This window comes from Triturus cristatus, chromosome 9 (genome assembly GCF_964204655.1).
Source record: "Triturus cristatus chromosome 9, aTriCri1.1, whole genome shotgun sequence".
NCBI classification, from domain to species: Eukaryota; Metazoa; Chordata; class Amphibia; order Caudata; family Salamandridae; genus Triturus; species Triturus cristatus.
This window is the reverse complement of record NC_140592.1, coordinates 1,032,259,498-1,032,284,565: the sequence shown is the minus strand read 5'-3', so window position 1 is coordinate 1,032,284,565 and position 25,068 is coordinate 1,032,259,498. Positions and strand designations below refer to the sequence as shown.

Sequence of the window (25,068 nt, the reverse complement as noted above, 5' to 3'; positions counted from 1 at the left end):
TTTTGGCCATGCGGCAGGTCGTATTAAACCAGCGGGCAGTTGTGGTCTGAAACTGGGTTACCTTCTTTACCGGAAACAATGTATCTTTTAGAGCCGTAACCAGTTGGCCATGTATGTCGATTGGGCTGGTCGATGGGCCAATTTTTCCCATTTCTTCAAGAAATGGTATGATAATCTCGTAAAGTTCCGCAAGTTTACTGTCGGACGTTAGGAATGTAGGCCATTTGACCCTCCTTCTGCAATTTGCGATAATCAATGGACTAGTAACTTTGTTTACATTCGGTGAGGGATTTTTTAAGCCAAAGCTCCCTGGTTTAAGGGTCAATGCTAAGGCATTGTGGTCACTATCAAACCTCTCGATGACCTCAAATTTATAAATCCTGTCCCAAAACCTAACTTCTAGAAAGATATAATCAATTATTGAAGTATGATTTGATCGGTTAAATGTTACCTTCCCAGGTCTGTCTGGATTCACCCTGCCATTGCATGCTCGTAATGATGCCGCTAGGGCCAGCGACTGCAATTGCAAAACAGGGGGAGTCCAGACTTTAACCAACGGCATCAACGGATCAGGGATATTCCATAATAGATCTACTTCATCTGCATCTCCTAAATTTGGGTCCCAAAGAGGCTCGAAGTGACAATTAAAGTCCCCACCCAGTATTATCACAGTGGAGGGATCGAGTGACTGCATAAGTTTGGACAGTTCGGCAATGGTCTCGGATTCATGGCCCCGCTTGTTTGGCCTTGCATAAACATTTATCAATGCAATTTTAGGGCCATTTATTGGATCCAATAAAACGAGTTGTACATCCCGAGAGTTGGTTTGAATTTCCACTGCCTTTGCTCCTAGGCATGTACCAACCCATATGGACAGGCCACCCGAAGGTCTACCCCTAATGCCCATACTTGCCAGAATATCATATGTTGCAAAGCCCAAAACCACACTCTCGTTAAGCAGCCAAGTTTCCTGGAACAGACAGATATCAAAAGTGGCAATAAACGCACCCCACTCAGCCATAGGAAGTTTATTTTTAAGACCCGCCACATTCCACGAAAGGATTCTGACATGGTCAGCAGCCATAGCATTCTTAGATAATACCAGGTCCAGAGAACCATTAGAATTGCTCGACGTAGGTAAACCAACACCAGCCCCTTTGACAGGTATAGAGTTTATGGGGAGGCAAAGAGTAGAAAAAGGGATAGGAGGGGATTCCACAAAGGGTTCTAGAATCTGGGTCCCCGTACACTGCACAGGTCGTTCAATTGGGTCAGGTTTGTCAATATCCAATGGGCTAAAGATGTTATTCGGATTAGATTGGGCAAGAACAGGGGGTGAGTTGGTCAGTGACCACGTATGTCAGTCACATCCGTCGAGGCCAGAAAGAGCTTCATATCTATTAGCAGCCTCGAACGGCGTGAATGGCATCAGGTGGTCCATCCTCCTGCTTCTATTCCCATAATTCCTAGGCGGTATGATATCCCACCTTGGGGCATTAACCCAAGCTTTTGGAATATAGTTTGGCTCTATTGGTGTATAATCACCGTCAGAAGGTGCACGTAGATTAATCTGAGGAAAATCACAAACTACAGGGTACCCAACTCTGGTCCCTTGAGTTCTGGGATAGAAATATGTAAGTTCGAGGGGGAAAATAGAGTTGCCAGAGTTCCCTGCTGGCCAATTTAACATGTGTCTAACAGCCTTGGGATCTCTAAAATTTATAACGATTAAGTCCCCCTTGATATCCTTCACCCTACTTCCTAGCCAAGAGAGCCGGCGTACATGGAGGATCTCACCATTGATGTTATAGGGAAGGGGACGATTCTGTCTTAACCAGTATACTGTTTTATTTTTAAGTTGATAGAACCCTTCCCTCTTGCCTTCTGGTAGTTTAGGAACGCCCGCAAGTACGACTACGTAAGGGACAGATTCTGGAGGTAGGTCCACTTGGGGCTCCTTGCATTTTATATCCTTAACAGTACTAGAACTCCTCTCGACACCCATATTTTCCACACCCTGATTTTTTTCGGCCCTTGATGTCATGCTGAGAGCAGGTGGAACTGATTGCCTTACAAGTTTGGGAGATATAGGCCTCTGTTGCCTGGGATCTGGAGTCGTGCTACCTACAGTTGGGCATTCACTTAAGACAGGAATAGACGAAGGCGTGATAGCTACAGGAGGATGGGCTAGGACCAATCGGTCCTTAGCCTGCCCTACTTTACTACAGGTTGCCAACTCTAGATTCCGTAGCCTATCCTCAACCCTCTTTAGCCTCTCAATGATTGGTAAAATAAATGACCTTATAAGGTGTTCAATATTTGCCAACTGGTCAGTATGCTGTGTTTCCTTATGTAAGGTAGTGACCAATTCCACTGATATTGGAGCTGTGTTAGAGGCAACCTTTGTGGAAGGTGTATTTACCATATTGGCCTTAGGAGTAGGTGCATCCAAATTAATGGCATTATTTTTTTTTTTTTTTCCCAAAGTCACTATGGCTAATCCTAGGTCTGCTTGAATCTCCCCCCTTTTTCCTCCTTTTAATTGGAGGGGGACCAGGAACTTTAGAAGACACTAATTTCCTAGTCTTCTTTTTAGCTATCACCGCATTTGGCAAAGGAGAGTTTACTATCTCTTCTACGCCCACAAGAGAATTAGCGTAAGTAGAGATAGAGTTCGTATACACAATATCGTGCGGGTTGGGTGGAAGACTTCGGGGGGATAACTCCCGCAAGAGTACAGGAACGCGTCTGTAGGGAGCATGACACGCTCTGAAAACGAGAGTGATTTGAGAGGTATGCACACAGACATATTTACTCACACATACACCCTCGAACTGCATATTGAAACAGCCCCACTTACATCTTTACATGGACTGTGGCGCATGCACTGCATTGATACATATTCAGATGGACGGACTTGCACACTAAAACAGACAACTCACTATGACTTTCACCCACATGCGCACATTGATGCACACACAGGCACACGCTTTCACATGCCTGCAGATGTACAGATATTTTCATGTGCTCGCTCACGGTCATGCAGTCACACATATGCACACTTGAGTAAACACATCCACACACTTACACATTAACACATACTTGCATACAGTTATGTTTTTGTACGGGATCTTGTAAGAATCAGAGGTTCCCTATACGCTGTGGTACAGCGCCTGGGGTTAAGATTCCGTGTTCGAGAGGAGACATTGCTCCCAGTGACACAGCAGAGCCAAGAGCCCTTTTAGACCACTGCGTGGAACACAAGCCAAGACATCATACCCAGTGCTTACTCGAGACTCTGTGACGGTTCCCACTCCCAGCTCACATTACCCGGCTGGGTCATCAGTCTGCAGGCCTGCAGCCTGCCACAACCCCGCTCTAGAGAGGGTCACACAGGGATAGAAAACAGGCCCGGGCACCAAAAGAAACGTTGCTTCCATTGACAATAGCGTTGTGAAAAAGTTTCACCTTGTTCCTTTCGTGTCAAAAAGATAAACACATATAAATATATCCCTGCTGTTATAACCACATAGAATTAAAGGGCATCGATGCTGCTTTTTTAACATATCTTTTTATTATATGTTGACATACTTCAGCAATCTTTAACCTTAGCACTGTCTTGCATCTCAGAATACCTTCAAAAATAGGTCCAAGCCCCACCAATCCGACCTTCGTTTCCCTACTCGTTGTATGTTTCTCTCAGAGTTTCCCTCAGATTCTCCACATCTTCCCCAGCTAGGTCCAAGTCTCCTTGGATCAGGCCCTTATAAGAGTTCCAGCCATTCCAAATTTCCCCCCACTTCCGGGGACATCCTCTACCCTCATACACCACCTTTTCAGTTAACATGCACCAGTCCATTTTTTATTTATTTTATTTATTTAGTGCATTTTTATAAAGCGCGGACATTACCCAAAGGTGTCAGAGCGCTGTACAATAGAGCTAGTTACGTTACAAGAGAAAAGTGGTACAAAATAGAACATTACACAGACTAAAAATGAAGGGTACACAAACACAAAATCCAACACAGCACACAGGGGTGAAGAATGTACAGGAAAAAATACAAATTTACAATGAAGAGCGAACTTCCAAGAGGGGCCTGAGAATGAAGGGTACACAAACACAAAATCCAACACAGCACGCAGGGGTGAGGGATGCACAGGAAAAAATACAAATTTACAACGAAGAGCGAACTTCCAAGAGGGGCCTGAGAATGAAGGGTACACAAACACAAAATCCAACACAGCACGCAGAGGTGAGGGATGCACAGGAAAAAATACAAATTTACAACGAAGAGCGAACTTCCAAGAGGGGCCTGAGAATGAAGGGTACACAAACACAAAATCCAACACAGCACGCAGAGGTGAGGGATGCACAGGAAAAAATACAAATTTACAACGAAGAGCGAACTTCCAAGAGGGGCCTGAGAATGAAGGGTACACAAACACAAAATCCAACACAGCACGCAGAGGTGAGGGATGCACAGGAAAAAATACAAATTTACAACGAAGAGCGAACTTCCAAGAGGGGCCTGAGAATGAAGGGTACACAAACACAAAATCCAACACAGCACGCAGAGGTGAGGGATGCACAGGAAAAAATACAAATTTACAGTGAAGAGCGATCTTCCAAGAGGGGCCGGAGTATGAAAGTATTAGTTCTGAAAGTGTCTTTGGAAGAGAAGAGTTTTGAGTTCAGGTTTGAAGATCCGGGTAGAGGTCGGAGGTGGCACGCTCCATGTCCTGCTTCCATGCTCCAAGGTCTGGGGCCTGCCCACCCCTCCCCCCATAGCTTCGCTACATTTCTCTTTGCCACTGCCAGGCCGAATGCCGTCCATTTCCGCTTAGCCCTGACGACCCCTGACTCTCCCCAGATATTAAGAACACCGTGTTAAATGGAGACCGTTATTCTCCCTCCCCCTGCCTCCCCCAAGCACTCCACCACTTCAGACATGGATTCCTGTATTACTGGGCATTCCCACAGGATGTGAAAGAAGGAACCTGTCTGCCCACAGGCACATAAACAGTGTGCGCCAGCAGTCCTCCCCATCTTTACCATAGTCGTTCGAGCTTACTAGGAGCGATGGGGGATTCTTAACTGGATCAGTTGTAAACTTGATCGCAACCTGGGGGCTGCAAGGGCCTCCTCCCACTCTCCGTCTTCAAGGCCACCCATCTCTCGACCTCATTGATAGGGTGACCAGATTCTCAAAACAAACAAGCATTTACAATGCAATGGTCTCGGCATTGGTAAAGTTAGAGCTATTGGCATTGCTCATGACATTATTTTTGTTTATGTTTTTGTTTTTAAAACATTTAAAGAAACGGCATTGTCATGAGTAATGCCAATAGCTCTAACTTTAACAATTCCGAGACCGTTGCATTGTAAATGCTTGTTGTGCCCTGGCACAGGGGACCGTTTCTTTCTGGGCCGCAGTGACAGCACATCGATGTGAGCTGCTCACTTCTTACTAGAGGAGAAGTTACGGCAGGACGTCATGCCAGGTGAGGTCCTAGGGGAGGGAAATCCTTTAAAGAGTCATTTTCTCTCTGGATTTTTCCCTTCTCTTTTTGAAACTCAGGAGCAGCAGCGTTGCCGTGGTGTCACCAGAGCTTTAAGTGGAAGCTTTTTCAATATTCTATACAAGCCATGCTACTTATTTATCTCATGCAACTAACAAAAGCCAATAGTCCTGCCTTGTTGTAGGTATGATGCTACGTGTTGTTTCATATCTGGATGCAACGACAGAAACAGCAAAATACAAGTTGGGGGGCACACTATGCGAAACACAGACTTTTAGCTTGTGTTTTAAGCCACGCCCTTAATTACATTAGCCACACCCCTTTGAGAGACCCCTCCCCCTTTTTCATCCCACGTAAAGCCCCGAGTATACCTGTGAGTGCGAGCTGAGAGTTCCCTGTAGGAAAGGAGAACGTTAATGAGCGTGAGCATATCCTGTAGGTCCGGAGTACTTTAAAGAGTGTGAGCATATCCTGTAGGAAAGGACAAACTGCATGTGCTGCCGCTGCGTACAGGATACGGAGCGTGGGCCGTAAATATGTTGTGGGAGAAACCACAACGAGCTGACATGGGAAACATCACTTTGTTAAATCTGCGCATATAAACAGCGCGAGGACGTTATAAACAAAGAGGGGAGAATGTGGCGTAACGGCCAGAGCTACCACAGTTGGAACCGGATTCGATGCTCTGCAACATCCTGCGTTTTTGGGCAGATCACTTCATCTACCTTTGCCTACCAATAAAACAACTTGCCCTTGTGTAATCTAACTGTTGCTAATTTAAAGCGCTTCAATAACTTTAGGTCAAGTTCGCGCTATAAAAAGAGCAAGCATAAATAAACACAGACAATCAGCAACACACTCACGCTTGTAAACCTGGCACACGCTTTGAGTGAAAGGACACACCCAGGGCTCTGTGCCACGCCCACAGGCGTGTGACTGATTTGTCAAACACACAAGAACCAATGGAGCACAGGAGGAGCCAGGCCCAGTCACAAACATAATAAACTGAAGTGACACGCCCCCAGCCGAGAAAACACAAGCACACCTACGCCTCACAATATACAAGATTCAGAACTCAGAGGCGCCTACAGGGCTGCAGACAGAAATCACACCCGGAATCTCCGACACCCCAACAGGATAGGCCCACGCAGATCTACAGGGGGCGCCCACAAACAGACACGGATGCTTAGAGAGGCGCACACAGACCGCTCGCTGCCAGAGAGGTGTGACGCGCCCACCTATGTGTGTGTACAAGCGAATGCACAATCTAAGCAAGAACAGCCATGCACAATACCAGCTGCTCTAATGGGGTCATTCGAGGACAGGCGCAGGGTGAGCAGGCGCCACGGACCCGCCGCTCACGGATGACCCAGATCCAACGGTATTATTGGTTGTATGTGCCCGCCCCCTCTTTGGAGACCTGGCTCACCAGCCCAGCCGGGTCTAGAAGGTTCTCGGCAATATTTGTATTTCCCGCCCACCTGTCGCGCTGCCCCTGGCACCCTCGGATCTCCGCCCTTTCCAGAAAGCTCGAGTTGTTGCATGTCAACAATAAACACACGGTTCAGGGCTGCCAGCCCGACCAACGCTTCGCCCCTGGACAACTTCACATCTATATGTATGCATCAACAGGCCACAGCGTGGCGTCGTTGCACGAGCCCTCACTGAAGCGGACCCTCGGCGCGGGGAGCAGATTCTGCGTCACTGCGTGTGGCCCGCAGTGCCGCACTTTTATCCACCTCGGAAGGATGAAAGGCTGCGCTGCGACTGGAATCTATGTCCACAAGCTCGACGAGTGGGCACCCTACTGCACTAAGACACGAGGCTGACGTGAGCAGACATAGGCACCCAGACCCTTATTAAAATGCATGTATTTATTATAAGAAGGAAGGCAACCATTCTTTAAGCCCTTAAAATGTCAGCGAATTAATATAGTACAATACGCCAGAGCCGTTGAAAATATCGCAGGGCTGGGTCAGAGTCAGTGTAATGGGCAGGTCCCAGTTTCCTATGTTTGTGTGGTAGCTCAGCGGGTTAACGCGGCTCCTTCTCGTAACTGCATAAGGTCGCATGTTCACACCCTGTTTTAGATTGGTCTTACTACTGCAGTACACGAGGGACTATACTAGTTAGCCCCCGCATTAGAAAAATGTTACCGCAAACCGAGTATCCTACCAACATTTAAAGGTAGCGTCGTCCAATGACTGCAGCTTCAAAGAGCCTAGAAACGATGTTATTTAAAGTGTTTGGCCATATAGCATCCCGTACACACAGATAGCACAGTGAGCTGCACACATTTCATGAGATCAGTGAGTTGCTGAAGAACTCTGAACTTGCTGCACCGGACTGGGAATAAATAACCCGCAAACAGGTAAATAAATCCAGCCACAGCAGTTCACTGTGCCTAACACCCCAGACAATGAATACTCCGATGCAGAGCTATGCGGGGCCGGGGTATAAACTCTCATTAGCTATCTCGGTTGGTTAATGCCCTTGCCACGGCTGCCTGTCTCTACGCAGCGACAGGTTCTGCGGTACTTTGCGCTCTTATTCCCCACAAGTCACTTACCTCGGAGAGGCCGGTCTCCAGCGGGAGGTGCACGCTGGGGGTCCGGGCATAGGGGAAGACGCTGCCCGAAAAGCCAGGGAGGAGGTCGGTGTCAAAGAGCCCCTCGCCGAAGCGCTGGTCGAAAAGGCGGCTGGGAAAGAGGGGGCCCGGGAACCAGGGGCGCCTCATCCAGGGGTGGCTGATGGTGATGTCCATGGCGTCTGGTGCGAGGGTCACGGAGGTATTCCGGTATCAGAGCGGGAGCTTCTCTAGCGCTGCCTGCAGTCCTTGTCCGCCAGGCGCCTCCGCTCTTCCTTATATACCCGCGCCGCGGCGCCCTGGAAGGAGCCAGAAGTTTACAGAAGAGGACCGATGCCAGCGGAGGGCAGATCATTCCAGGCGTGGAGCCCCGGGCTAATCCGTCACCAGGGAGAAGAGGTGGGCGGGGACAGGAGGGCCACCAGGAGAGGGGGGAAGAGAAGCAGCAACAGAGGGAACGAGGGAGAAGCAGCGAGAGAAGGGAAAGAGGGAGAAGCAGCGAGAGAGGGAACGAGGAGATCAGGTGAGGGAGCAACGCCGGGACACCACCGCCTTTCTCCGAGGCACAGCAGAAAATGCCTCGGAGAAACGCCACGTCCTTTTCGGATTTGGGGGCGTGTTTTGCTGTTGTCTCCTCCCTGAGACTTCTCGCAAAAAACACGCCCCCGATCCGAAAAGGACGGGGCTTCAACGGAGTGACTGGACCTCTTCTCCAGTGGCTGGCCAGCATTTAAGAGGCCAGCCAATGGAGAACAGGAGAGAAGAGGGGCGGGTGCAAGCCCCTCTTCTCAAAGTCACTCAAACTCATTAAATCTCGGAGCGAGACTGCGCAAGCGCAGCTTTTCGCAGCCGAGACCTAAAAACGGGGACAGGTCATAGACATAGAAGTAGGACTATGGTTTGCAGTAACCATCGACATATAAGTAGGACTATTTGACAGCTGTCATAGACATAGAAAAAGGACTACAATTACAGCTCCCTCCACAGACCGAGGTGAAGCATTACAGACAACAAATCTGCGGTCTTTTATTGGCAACCCTCTCCTTCACACAGCAGCATTAGTACTTTTTATTACATTTACACTTTTAACCCCTTCCCCGCTCATGACGGAGCCGCTCCGTCATGAGCCACGGTTGCCGTGTGCTCATGACGGAACGGTTCCGTCATGTCACGGCCGTTGGCGGCCGCTCCGCCTATGCGGCGCTGTTTCCCCGCCTGTGCGGGGGACAACGCAAATGGGCGGAGTCATGACGGAACCGTTCCGTCATGAGCACAGCTCAACCGTGGCTCATGACGGAGCGGCTCCGTCATGAGCACAGCGCCACCGCGCTGCCCCCCCCGCACCCCACAGCGCTGCGGCGGAATTCCCGCCGCAGCGAAAGGGTTAAGGACTATAGCATATATTTGCCAAAAATCAATAAAACATCACAGGCTAGCAAACGCCAGATTTAATAGCTTTATCAATGCTCGTTTCTATAGCTGCACGTCAGCACCACATAAAGTACAACTCACCAATGTTGCTTAGTTGCTCATAACAGAAAAGCATGGGAGGTAAACTGCGGAATGCTAAATTGCCAAATGGCAGCCATGGACCAATGTACAAAAACAAACTTCTCTCCAGGTATTACTGCCTTAGGGTCTTAAGGGTGGCAAAGGTTGGCCGACCACACTGTCCTCCCACATTTGCGTAGTTACTGCTGAGATGTCATGTTACCTTACTGGGGTATGTATAGTGCACTCTAGCCATTGGTATCATCTCATAGTGCAATAGTGTGAAGACCTGAGCAAAAAGCTCGAGCAGCGCTGCCCGCCTCTCCCACAGGCGTTAACCCTGCTCCTTTAAGTCCTTTCCAGCTAACCAGTTTGCCGTGATCTGAAAGGTCAATCAAAAGGTCAAGTCATAGCTTTGATATGGAGAACACAAAGCATGCATCAATTGGTTATGAATAAAACATGCAATGAGCAATGCATTAATCCTTGCACGGTATGCATAAGGGCTACTGAAAAGTTTGTATGACTATGAATACAAGCTACAGTATGAAGAAATATTGTTTTATCCAAAGAAGAAACTTTGGCTGGCACGATGACGTAGGTGGCGCTGCGTGTAAAATGTCTCTCTTCAAAGGATTTCCCTTCTTGCTACAGTGCTCACCTCAGTGACGACACATGCCGTAAACAGTGCAAAGAGAGCATGCGCGCGCATGCTCAACCGAAACAATGAAAAACAGGGACATTTCTGTGTTTAACGGGGACACTGTTTGAAAACAGGGACATTTGAGTCACTTGGAGAAAAGTGTCGGGACACGGGGACACTTCCCTAAAAACGGGGACCGTCCTGGGAAAACGGGGACGTCTGGTCACCCTACTCATTGACCCCTTAAATGTTGCAGGGCATCAGGTGTGTGAGTCAGTAGTTTTTTATATATCAGTACTGTGGCCTTCCGGGGTATGGGATTTCCCAGTAGTTTATCCTCCAGTGGGGAGGATTCTGCAAGGTCAGTCCTCTTTGGCAGCACAGCTCTAAGTGCATGTCGGCGCTCCATATACTTTCATGTCTCAGAAGGTGTAGGTTGAAATTTCTGTTGAAAGTTGGGCAGGGGGTGACAGTTCCCTGGGTCCGTACGTCTCTCACTATTGAGATTACAATAAGGTCCCATTTGTCAAACCCCAGTTGCTTCCTCAGTGTGCTCATTATCTCAGCATCCCAGAGTGGGGTCGCCTATGTAACTGTATACCTCCACCCAAGGTATGTTGTGGCTATTTTCTAAAATTGTACTATTGTCCTGGTGGGGTCGGGCCAGTCCACTACCCTACCATCACCATATAGGACGCTCAGGTATCCCTGCGGTCTCGGTACATTCCTGTCCATCCGGATGCTAGTTTGTCTGCGGCAGGTAAGCCCAATTATTAATAATCGTGCTCAGCGGTGCCACCCAAAAGTATTTTTGAATATCCGGCAAAGCGATGCCTCCATCGTACCAACCTCTTGTTAGCTTGTGTAGCACTATTCGTGCTAGTCCTCCATCCGATAGCGGTGATAGGACCTCCCCCTCAATTGCTTTGAAATAAGATTTGGGGACCTCGTTTAGGGTGTTCTACAATGCATATAAAAAGCGTGGTACAGACATAATTGCCACTCTCCCTAAGAGCAAGTGCAACAAATACCCATAATGTTGTACATCCTGCCGTAGTCTATCTAGTAATGTGGCCAGGTTACTCTTGAAAAGGAGGTCAGTGTGTGGTGTGATGTATATTCCCAAGTAACGGAAGCCCATCCATGCCACTGTCACCGCACTGTCCAGCAGCAGCCGGGGGTATTTGACCCTTAAGCAGCAACACTAAAGATTTGTAGCGTTGATGCAGATTGGGGTGTACAAAATCTCCCTACTTCCACGGATAGAGTAATTTCACAGTTACACGCACATACACTCACCATACACTAGGGCCCATTTCACTAACATACACTCAAATACTCTACCAGCATTGAACCTGTGGAAAGAAACCTTCTAAAACTCCTGAACCCCACATCTACACCGAGGTCGATAAGACCTAGCTATTGCAATTGTCATAATCTAAACAATCTATACATCAATAATCAAATAGAGTACTCAATAATTGACAAGAAATAATCACCAACACCGTATTTAAAATTATGATTCTTTATCTAAAATTAGTCAAAAGAAATTAATCAGAATAAATCATTTTCTCATAATTACCTATTCTAGCTAAATATCAGAATGGGTCATCAGGACAAGTCTCTCAGTAGAAATCTCCCAAGTCACCGTCTTCACAGCATCGATCCTCACCAACGCAGGTTTGGGAAGAAAATGGCAAAGTGGCAAAAAACCCTCTCTAGGCTAACAATTTTTATAGTATTTTAAACAAAAGAAAGCAACAAAAAGTATTCATCGCGTCCGCTGAACCTCTGAGCAAAGCGAGAAGGAAAGGATGTAGCATCGCTACATTTGGAAAATCTCCGCTCAGGAAATTCACAAAAATAAAAAGACAGAACAGGAACCAAAAATAAAAATGTATCTCTTCACAGTCCACATTTCCTTAGCGATGACACAATGCTCAGAGTTCTTTCTTAACAGTTCCTTTGTCCTCCAAGGCTACTCAAAAGCTTTTGGACACCATCCCAGAACTGCTGCTGTCCTCACGGAAAGTTTTAACCAGGCAAGGACTGTGATCAAATGTGTTCAGCAAGGCCTTCTCATCACAAATTCTCACTCGAGGCCAGGCTGCAAACGGCGGACATTTTTGGTTAGGCCAAAATGGACCATCTTAATTAAAAGAGACAAAAACAACGTTATCACAGCATAGTGATTAAACAGTGTTAACCCCACTAATACCCTTATGTGTATGTAATTATCTAGCTTTAGCAACACAGAAAAGCATTAATTCAAAAGCGTTTCGTGCTTAAAATAAACAGCACTCAGCAACGTTTATTTAATAAAACATGCACATTTGTCAATAGCAATACAAAAGCGTTCCCACGTGTCGGTTTTCTTCTCATTAGTATGTTGGTAAGTTTAAACACACACTTACACAAAACAAATAATTATTAATTAATGATTATTAATTTTAATCATGACAAATAGACAAACCAGAGCTTCAAAACCCTATAGATTTTCATTTAGAAAATCCTGCTACAGCAATCCCCCCTTTGGTGATTTTATCACCAAATAACCCCAAAAATTTTTTTTAGTGAAATTTAGTCCCATTTTAGGAGAAATTTGAAATGTCTTTTCCTGAAATTTAGTCCCATTTTAGGAGAAATTTGAAATGTCTTTTTCCTCCTTACACAACACTACACACCAGACACTCTTTCATCATCCCTCTTTGTTTCTAAGTAGACACTCTCCCTTAATTCTTCTAATTCAATTTCTTGTGGTTCTCTTTTCAACCTTTTATTTCTCCTTTCATTATTTCTTTTAACTAATTTCTTTTTCCCTCCCCTGTTTTTACAACACAAACACACCAATCTCAATATCAATAAAGCAACAATTATACAAGTTAAAGGAAACAATATCTTACCTATAATAGTACTACCTATTTTTGCAATAAAACTCTTAACAGCTATCACCTTATTAGCTATTTTAGTCCAGATACTTTCAGCTTCAAGTGGTACTAATTCTTCATGCAAATCAGTAATATTTTTGATATAGACCTTCAGGTCTTTGCTTTCGTCTGGAATGTAAGTGCAACAATGTTGAACTTTCAGCATTCCACAAACTCCACCCTCCTTAGCCAATAAAATATCAAGAGCAAGTCTATTTTGCATAGACATAGCACGCACGGCAATTAGTTCCGTATTCACCAAAAGAAACCCTCCAGCGGTATTTGTCGATAAGCGATCCACCACTGTTGACAGTTTCCGAATCCCATTAGCATTTAAAGAAATTCCCACTGCTGGAATTAAAGCTCCAAAAATGTCACCCACAATTTCAGACCAAGTTTCCCTCTTGAAGCGCATTAGTAAATTAATATGTTCTACATCTTCTATTCTATCTATATGAAAAATCTTTGGAAAAACCAGGCCCACATAACACGTGCCATACCAATGGTCAGGCAACTTGTAATAAGCCTTGTTCCCACAAACATAATACACTCCTGGAAAAATTGTATCTTCTCCACCTCTGAAATCCCATCCTGTTGCAATGAAGTATGTATCATGACATTCACTAGTCCCAACAAAATATGTATCATATTGGGATTTCCCTCTTGTAATGCACAGCTTACCCTTCTGTGGTGCATCTAAAGCTAAAGTTGGACTAGCTCCATTTCTCAATTCTTTTCCCATCTCAATGTCCCAAATTGTCTAACTCACTTTATATTTCCCTGCCTTTTCATGCAAACTCAATCTCCTTTCCTCCACCATGTTCAGGAAAGCTTTCTCCTCTTCTTCCAAACTACAAGTTAAATTATTCTTAAAAATGTAATCTAATGTTAATTCTTCTTTCTCAATAAAAATCTCACTAAAAATGTTAGCTTCTTTAGCTGGATTCAGCTCTTTGTTCATTGGCAAGTGCCCAAAAATACTATCTTTGTTAGACATCTTATAATCTATTTTCCCTAACAAATAAAAAACACTACTTAATACACTACAAGAAATTCCATACGTAGCTGGTAAATGGTGATAAGTAACACCCTCTGAAACGTATGCAGGTAATTGCATACAAACGTAGCAATCCCTTACTTCCATTGTTTTCACATATTCGTATAACAACTTTGAAAAAACATTACTAGAAAAATCATTAATTGACCTATCTTTATGCATGTAAGTATTACTAATTCTAGTTGGAACTACTTTTTGCGAATTCTTCTCTACATTAGTCTCATTCTCAGTATGTATTTCAAATGTACCTATTGAAACTTTAAATGTAACTAATAAAGCTAAAATACCCCATAGTAGCATTAATAATCCAGTACAGCAGCAGCACATTCTACACCATCTTCTTAAGAAGGCACATCTACTTTGATTATTCTCTATGTTAGCCATTTTACTACTTTGACCTTGTCTTTTGACTTAGCCTCTACTACTCCACTACTGTAATTTCTCAAACTTTGGATTACTTCCGACAGCTGAATTTCAGACTTTCTCCTTTTCACTTTCTCCAAGTGATTTCTTCAGTTCACTCAATTTGGATATTCATCACTTTTCACTCCTTCTTCTTCAGCAACATCAAATTGTATCAGATCATCAACAACATCCTGTGCATCTGACTCTTCTCCAATGTCAGTCAGAATAACTTTTAAGATTCCAACAGATTCTTCCTTTTCCTCAACCACTTTTCTCAAGATCCCCTCCGGATTATCTCGAGTCACTGTTTCTTCTTCTCCTTCTTCAGACAGTGCCACATAAGACCATTCCGGTGATCTGTACTTTTGGTTGGGTCTCCTAATTCTCTTTATTTCCTCAGGTTCTCTTGATTCTTTTTGCTCCTTCCTTTTTACTTCGTTTTGACTCGATACTTCATTCACTTGTTCAGCTTTCGATGTATTTCCTCTTATCAGTCTGTATCTCAGCCTCTTTACTCTGTTGTTAGGCCAAAAATCTCCTCTTACGACCTTTTTCGGTCTTGTTTCTGTATTATTTCTTTCTCCAATCCAAGTTCTCTTTCTCAGAACTCGACCCTCTGATTTTCCACTTTCACTTTCATCCGATTCTGTTTCAAATGCCTCTTGTTCTTCAGCAGTTTTCTTTCGCTCTTGTTCTTCAGCAGTTTTCTTTCGCTCCACAGTCTTTTTCACCACTATTTGAGACTTCCCTACTTCTTTCCCTCCTCGGGTCTCCGACACGCAATCTTCTTGCTGTCTACTTGTCCCTTCACCTAGCTTATTAGAAGTGTTCCCTACACCTCCTCGGGGGTCTTCCGCAATCTGTCCCTCTCTATCTTCTTCTGACCCTACTTCTTCAGATATAATCTCAAGTGGTTCTTCAATCTCCTCCTCTTCTGATTCAGGAGTAATTTCTGTGGAACTGCTCTTTTCTTTTCTTTTTCCTCCACTGCTTTTTGGAACTTCAGGCTCTCTTTCAGAATCTGATCTCCTTTCTGAAATTCTCAATGGTTCTCTTGAACTTGAAGCCTTTTCTGCTTCTTTTCCTGAACTTTGATTCTTTCTCACTGGTTCTGGGTCTTCATCATCACTGGAATCTGACTCTTCAAAATACTCTCTACCAGTCCCATCCTTTGGGTTTGGAACTCTCAGAGTATGACTCGCATGCACCCAGTTTTTCACACCAGCACACTTCACTGCAGTCGTCGTAGTTAGAATGACTTGTCTTGGTCTTCCCCACCTTGGAACCAAGCAATTTCTTCTTCTGTGAACTTTAATCCTCACCCAGTCTCCTGGACTCAGATCATGAGCTTGCTTCTTCTCAAGTGTAGTAGCTTCTTCTCCAATCTGGTGAAACACAGAATGGACTGCGTCAGCCAGGCCTTTACAGTAATCCAAAATCATGTCATCAGTTATTGTCATCAACTTATTGACAGGTACATATGCATGTCGCATTGCACGTCCCATTATGATTTCGTGCGGACTTAAACCAGTAGTTCTATCTAGAGTAGATCTAATAGTCATTAGCACTAGAGGCAAGACATCTGGCCATTTCATGCCAGTGGCTAAGCACATCTTACCAATCCTGTTCTTGATTGTGCCATTTATCTGCTCAACCACACCAGAAGCCTCTGGTCTGTATGCACAATGTAGCTTCTGCTGTATGCTTAATGCTTCACAAATCAAACTCATGAGTTCATTATAGAAGTGTCCACCTCTATCAGACTCAATCGTTACCGGAAATCCGTACCTAGGAATCAACTCTCTTAACAGTAACTTTGCCACTGTTACTCCATCATTTCTCCTAGTCGGATAGGCCTCAACCCATCTTGAAAACAAACAGACTACCACTAGTACATATCTCAGTCTGTTCACTTGGGGCATTTCAATGAAATCAATCTGCATTCTTGTAAAAGGACCTCCTTCTCTGCCTATTGTTCCCAGACTCACCACTGTCTTCTTCCCAGTGTTAAATTGCTGGCAAATCAAACATCTTTGACAGATACTTTCTGCAATTGTCCTGAACTTTGCATTGTACCAGGTCTGCTTAAAAGACCTAATCATTGAATCTCTTCCCAAATGTCCCTGGCCATGATACATCCTTGCCATTGCTGACAGCATGGAGTTCGGCATTACTGGTCTGCCATCTCTATAGACCCAAACATGGTCTGTCTCTCTCGGGGCACAACCTGCCTTAATCCAATCTTTCTTTTCTTCCTCCTCTGCCTCATCCTGCAACTGTTTTACTTCATCCCATGTCTCTAAGACATTAGTAAACATCACGGAACAAAAAGACATTTCACCCTCTCGTTCCCGATTAATAGACTGGTTATTTTTCGCACAATATTGTGCAATGTCGTTAGCATATCTATTGCCAACTGTCACAAAATCATCTCCTTGTCCATGAGCAGCACATTTCACAACTGCTAATTCTTTAGGCAGCTGTACCGCATCAAGCAATTTCCCAATCACTTCAGCATTCTTTATTGGAGTCCCACTCGACGTCAAGAAACCTCTTTGTAGCCAAAGTTGGCCAAAGTCATGCACAACTCCAAATCCATACTGACTATCAGTCATCACAGTCGTTCTCAAATCTTTCCCAATTTCACAAGCTTTTGTCAATGCAATTAATTCAGCAACTTACGCAGATTTCACTCCTTTCAATGATGATGCTTCCATTACTTCTGAAACTTTACACACTGCATATGCTGCACATAGCACACCCTCATCATTCCTCAGGCATGATCCATCCACAAACAACACATGATCACTCTCATGCAAGGGAAGATCCCTTATGTCTGGTCTCGGTTTTGTACAGTAATCAAGCACATCCAAACAATTGTGATCATCTTCTGTTTTCACACCTACATTTTCAATTTCCGGCAACAATGTCGCTGGATTCACATTCACACATCTCTCAAGAGTCACATTTGATGCTCCCAGAATGACTTTTTCATATTTAGTCAACCGACTATGTGACATGTACTGAGTTCTGCTTCTCGTCAAAAGAATTGCCACATTATGAGGTACGAATACCCTTACAGGATATCCCATTATGATTCCCTCACTCTGTTCTAAGCTTCTGCATGTTGCAGCCACAGATTTCAGACAACCTGGTAAACCCACAGCTACAGGGTCAAGTGTCGATGAGAAGTACGCAATAGGCCTTCTCAGTAATCCATGCTTCTGAATTAACACTGAAAGTGCACATCCATTTCTCTCACTGCAGTACAATTCAAATTCTTTTTCATAATCTGGCATACCCAAAGCAGGGGCTTCACACATTCTGCTTTTTAACTCTTCAAATGCTGCCATTTGTTCTCCATCTAGTTCCAATGGGTCTGTCATCTCACTTTTAGTCAGCTTAATCAGTGGCTTTGCTATCAGCGAAAAATTAATTATCCACTGACGACAATAACCCACCATTCCCAGGAACATTCTCACTTCCCTCTGGGTCTTTGGGGCTTTCATTTCCCTGATAATTTTGATCCTGTCATCAGTCACTTTTCTCAGACCTTTCTCAATATTGTGTCCAAGATAATGCACCTCTTTCTTGCAGAATTGCAATTTTGCTGGAGATACTTTTAACCCTCCATCTGCCAGATGATTCAGTAAAGCTATAGTATCTACTTCACAAGCTTCACGTGTCTTTGATGCCACAAGTAGGTCATCAATATACTGCACTAATACTGAACTTTCAGGCATGATCAAACTCTCCAATGACTTTTTCAATAACTTATTGAATATTGAAGGACTCTCCGTATACCCCTGTGGGATACGACACCATGCTAAAATACGCTGGCCAAATCTAAATGCAAAAATCGGCTGGCTGTCATGATGCAATGGAATTGAAAAGAAAGCATGACACAAATCAATCACTGTATACCACTCAGCATCATGTGGAATCTGATACAAGATCACTGATGGATTTGGCACAATAGGACAACATGCCACCACAATTGGATTAACTTTTCTCAAATCCTGTACGATCCTGAATTTCCCATTAGGCTTCTTTAGCCCCAATATCGGTGAATTACACGGACTACTCAGTAGTTCTCTCAGAACTCCCTGCTGAATCATTTTCTCAATTATAGGAGTTATTCCCTCAATTATTTCTGGTGTCATTTTGTACTGAGGAATGTTAGGATAAGTAATTCCCTCTTTCACTGAAATTTTCACAGGATCTACATTATTCATCAATCCCACATCCTCTCCAGTAAAATCCCAAACTGTCCTTTTCACTGTGTCTCTCAGCTCTTGAGGCAAATCCTCCGGATCAAACACAGCATATGCACCAATTAACTCACTTTCTCTATTTTCTAGAGTCATTCGGTACAAAACATCCTCATCTGGTGTTTCAAAAGCTATTCCATCTGGTGTACAAAAAATTGTACAATTCATTTTACAGAGTAAATCCCTACCTAACAGGTTCACTGGACTTGTGTCACAGACGATAAATCTGTGCATGTCTGAAAATTTCCCTATTTGTACTTTTACTGGTTCAGTAAGACGTGTTCTGATTTGTGTATTGGCTACACCAACTACTTGGATTGCTTCATCCGAGAGAGGAAGATTTCTAATATCTGTTGACCTGACAGTTGATCTTGTCGCACCTGTGTCTACTAAAAAAGTAACACCTTCTTCATTTATTTTTCCATCCACAAATGGTCCTGCCTGGTCTATTTCTAGAGTTGCACCAAGTATGCACTCTTCCTCCTCTCTTCGGCACCGTCAATAATCACCCTCAGACTCACTCCCTTCATTCTTTAACAAGTACTGTTGTACCTGGTTAGAACGCCTTGGTTTGTTTACCTGCTCATCATTGTAGAATCCCGAATCCGGATTATACTTTTGTGCTCCTCTATTCTGCGGCAAGGGCGGTTTTGGCTCTTGACTCTGCTGTCTCACAACTTTCTGCTGTTGCTGCTGTTGATTATTCCCCTCGTTCTGCACCTGTTGATTTAAGGATTTTCCCTCATTATTCACTAATGGTGGATTGGTACATTCTGATCTCCAATGTCCCAGTTGGCCACAGTTGTGACATGGGAACTTTTTCTTAGCTTCCTCAAGATTCCCCTTTCCTTTCCCTGCATACCTAGGTCTATTCCCTGCATTATTTCCTGCATTATTCGCCTGTTCCACCAACTGTGCTTCCTGTCTTTCCGCAACTTTCACTTGTGCCCACATTGCTTTCTCTTTCAGCTTTCTCTGTTTTGCTTCAATCTCATCACTGAAGTATTTTGCATGTCTCAGAATCTCATCTATTTTCTTACTCTGCCAATCCACAGTATGCTCACGAATTCTTTCACTAATCTCAGGTCTCAGGCCATATACAAATCTGTATACAAAATGACTCAAATCCTTGTCACCCAGGTGTTCATCTCCACTGAATTGTTTAAATGCCAGTATCAGCCTCTCGTAAAAAGCATGAACTGATTCTTTTGCTTCCTGATGTGTTCGATCTATTTTAACCCAGTCTGTTTCTTTTGGAGGTACTTTATTTTTCAGGTATACGATCACCTGCTCATATTTTCTCATTACTTCTGGATCTGGTGCTCCTGTTCTCTGATCTCTTGGATATTCCTCAGTAGGCCAACTCACAACTATTTTACACTCAGCCCACAAGTCTGCTGGAACAATTATATCAAACAGACTATTCAGGTCAATCCACAGCACTTTTGACAATTTCACAAACCTGTCTACCTGCCTGTACCACTCGACGGGCTTTTCTCTCAATCGAGGGAAATCATTCGTAAATGATAAAATATCCTGTCTGGTCCATGGAACATGTACATATCCTACTCCAGTTATTTCTCTCATAGGATAAGTATCCACTGGTTTTTCTTTTTCTCTCACAGGAAATGCTGAATAAGTCCTATCCCCTGATTCTTCTCTCTTTTTATACCATCTATCCTTCCACTTCTCAACATCACCCCATTTTCGCAATAAAGCGATCATCTCTTTAATCTGTCCTGTTCTACCAGTACCATTCAAATTTTCTATGTCTTTGTCTGTGAAATCCATCCTGTAAGACTTCTGCAAAACTTTCACTTTATCAATGTCAACTCCATAGTCATTTGCTATTGCTCTTAATCTGTGTCATGTGTATTTCTCGCTCTCCAGGTGATATTCTTACACATAAACAATAATTCACCATCATGATGATTTTTTAGAATTTCTGTTGGAACTGTCCCTGCAACAAGCTCTTCTAATTCTACACGTAACCTAGCAACATCAATTGCTTGTGAATCTTTATCCCTCTTTTGAAGAACTTTCATCCATTCATTCAGATCCTCAGCTGTTATTTCAGTAGATTTTCTCACTGGAACCACTTTCTTCTGCGGTTCTAAAATCGGCATCCCTGAACAACTAGCTTCACCAGCATCCAGTCCTGAATTAGACTCCTCTAATCCTTCACTACATGTGTCATGTCTAAATTTTCCTGCCCTTTTTCCTGAATCTCCTGAAGGACCAGCCAAACTTGTCAATCTATTCCCAACATATGGAATAACCAAACCATTCTCACCCTTCCTCTGCTTATCAAAAACAGGCATAACCGGACCTATGGTTACGGGTACCGTAACAGCATCTAGATTTTTTGTCAGCTCCTTAATCCTTTCAGTCAGCTCCGATGTAGTTCTGGCTAATTCTCTCGTATTTTCGCCACTGCTTCTATTCTCTCTCTCCCTGAAAGGATTACCACTTCTTAACTCAGGTGTCACATTTTCTGTCTCAATGATACAATGCGTATCTCTTATCGGAGAAACAATTGGTGTACTCTCTTCTGGTTCCGGTCTATATGGAGGTGGTCTTTTGTAAATCATGTCATTTAAAACCTCATCCTCATATTCATTAACTCCATATCTTCTCACTTCTGCCTCAGGAACCCTTTCTGCTCCCTCTTCAACTGTTCTCACAGGATATAATCCTTCTGACATACTAGCATCTCACCATCTCGTCATTCGATCATGATGAGTTTCACGACCATGTCTCCTCCCGAACATATACCTATAGTTGCCTCCAGACCTCTGTTTCTCTCGCTCATGCACTTCCTCTTCCCATTCCACTAAAGCCTCGAACTGTGTCGGCCTTGGTCTTGGGTCAAGACATAACATCTTTTCCCGTAAATTTTTCAACACGGCCAGATTAAATGAACCATGTTCTGGAAATGCTAAAACTCCATCTTCTTTGGTATACCTAACCCAATTCTCCAACCATATACAGGTATGATACCCATATCTCGCAGCCATGAAGGATGCAGGCGTTTTCGATGGAGGTAACAATTCACCCTCTCTTGTTTTAACATCTTTATCCTTGTCGAACCAATTTTTAATCTTTCTGAACAAAGATTTTTTCTTTTTCTCTTCTTGGTAATACATTTTAACGCTTACCAAAACTTTCTAATCCCTTCCGTAATACAACTACACAATATGATTTTTCAACCAATAACAGCGCGACTCACACTAACGCACCAATCCTGGAACGTTACGTCACTAGAATAGCTCCACCAATCCTTGCGCGGCTCACACCAACGCACCAATCTCAGCGCGAGCACTATTCTGATCTAATATCCAATCAGAGCGCGGTCTGTTTGACGTCAGCAGTCGCTGCAGTTTCTCGCTCCTGTCTCCTGTCAGTCGTCTACCCCTCCTTTACAAAATTTCTCAGTAGACTCCGTGTCAAATTTCTATAAAATCTATTAGTTACAACATATAAACATCTCCATTGTCTGCTTCGCTAACCACAGAATAGTAAAGAAAATCTATTTCACAAGAATCAACGAAATTCTTTCATACATTCCTTAACTGTTTCCTCTAGGACTAGTCCAAAGAGTCTTACAGTCAACTAAATATACGAACATTCACGCACATTCATACAAGAAAATATAGTACATACACACAGAATCCTGCTTTTCCCGAGAACAGCGAACAATCTGCTCCACTACAGAATTATAACACACATCAACCAAGCAGCTTACTTCTACTCAGTTTCTCAAACAAGCTCAGAGAATACCTATTACTTCTCCTGCGATAAGCTTTAACGGCGAACCTTACGGATCCCTGGGACTTAAAACCAGAGTTTCACAGATAACCTTCACTACCATATGCACTCCTTATATACCAGAAATATCTCTAATAGTAACATATAACAATGTCACTGATTCCGAACCCAGACAATGTGAATTTTCCTGCATACGTACAGGACCAACAATCCCGTCTTTCCCGAGAGCAGCATATACTTCCCTCTGCCCTACTACGGAACTGCTACTAGCTCCCAAGTTCCAGAAGCACTACATATAACTCAACATGACGACTCCAACATATAGTATTAGTACATATACCAACATCACTAATAATCAATAATCAATAAGCTAATGTACAAGCAATCTAATCAGATCAAGACAATCATCAAGAACCATCATCACTCTGCTACCAGGAACTTGATGCAGATTGGGGTGTACAAAATCTCCCTACTTCCACGGATTAATTTCACAGTTACACGCACATACACTCACCATACACTAGGGCCCATTTCACTAACATACACTCAAATACTCTACCAGCATTGAACCTGTGGAAAGAAACCTTCTAAAACTCCTGAACCCCACATCTACACCGAGGTCGATAAGACCTAGCTATTGCAATTGTCATAATCTAAACAATCTATACATCAATAATCAAATAGAGTACTCAATAATTGACAAGAAATAATCACCAACACCGTATTTAAAATTATGATTCTTTATCTAAAATTAGTCAAAAGAAATTAATCAGAATAAATCATTTTCTCATAATTACCTATTCTAGCTAAATATCAGAATGGGTCATCAGGACAAGTCTCTCAGTAGAAATCTCCCAAGTCACCATCTTCACAGCATCGATCCTCACCAACGCAGGTTTGGGAAGAAAATGGCAAAGTGGCAAAAAACCCTCTCTAGGCTAACAATTTTTATAGTATTTTAAACAAAAGAAAGCAACAAAAAGTATTCATCGCGTCCGCTGAACCTCTGAGCAAAGCGAGAAGGAAAGGATGTAGCATCGCTACATTTGGAAAATCTCCGCTCAGGAAATTCACAAAAATAAAAAGACAGAACAGGAACCAAAAATAAAAATGTATCTCTTCACAGTCCACATTTCCTTAGCGATGACACAATGCTCAGAGTTCTTTCTTAACAGTTCCTTTGTCCTCCAAGGCTACTCAAAAGCTTTTGGACACCATCCCAGAACTGCTGCTGTCCTCACGGAAAGTTTTAACCAGGCAAGGACTGTGATCAAATGTGTTCAGCAAGGCCTTCTCATCACAAATTCTCACTCGAGGCCAGGCTGCAAACGGCGGACATTTTTGGTTAGGCCAAAATGGACCATCTTAATTAAAAGAGACAAAAACAACGTTACCACAGCATAGTGATTAAACAGTGTTAACCCCACTAATACCCTTATGTGTATGTAATTATCTAGCTTTAGCAACACAGAAAAGCATTAATTCAAAAGCGTTTCGTGCTTAAAATAAACAGCACTCAGCAACGTTTATTTAATAAAACATGCACATTTGTCAATAGCAATACAAAAGCGTTCCCGCGTGTCGGTTTTCTTCTCATTAGTATGTTGGTAAGTTTAAACACACACTTACACAAAACAAATAATTATTAATTAATGATTATTAATTTTAATCATGACAAATAGACAAACCAGAGCTTCAAAACCCTATAGATTTTCATTTAGAAAATCCTGCTCCAGCAGCGTAACCCGAACACTTGCTGAAATTTGTAATAATCTGCATTAATCTAGCCAGCGTTAACTCTGGGTCAGCCACATAAAGCAGCACCTCGTCTGCATTTAGTGATATTTTGTCTTCCTATTGTCCCCCCAATGCAGTCCTCTGACCAATCCATCCTAATGGAGCCATACCACCAAGAGTTCCAGGACCAGAGCAAAAATCAGCAGGGACGGAGGCTGCCTGATACTCCTCTGGAGTCTGAACCCTCAGAAGTGCCCACTGTTAACCTTAACCTTTGCCGCTGTGATAGAGTATATTGCATGAAATGAGGGCCGAATCCCATTTGGCCAGCACTAAATGCATATAGCCCCATTCCACTGTGCTAAATGCCATTTTGACATCCAATGATGGAACCAGGGCTCCTCCCATAAATTGGTCCTCTGCCGTAATACCCCGTGGAGGCTTCGCAGATTAAGTGTGGTACTCCTGTGGAGCATAAATCCCAGCAGTCTCTGATTTTGCAGCAGAGAGCTCCGCTGTTTACTCTCCTTATACATCTTTAGTAGGAGGGTCTAGCTTAGTTGCCAGCATTTTGTACAGTTCATTTGGGATCCAGTTTGGGAACATGGCTTTTCCGGAGCGAAGCTCCCTCTCCGCTGCACCCAGTTCCACTTCTGTAATAT

General features: G+C 43.6%; 1 protein-coding gene across 1 annotated transcript in view; it reads left to right on the top strand.

Moving 5' to 3' along the window:
- The window catches only part of BBOF1 (basal body orientation factor 1), a 144,203-nt gene that overhangs the window by 42,608 nt on the left and 76,527 nt on the right, over window positions 1-25,068 (top strand). The window lies entirely within an intron of this gene.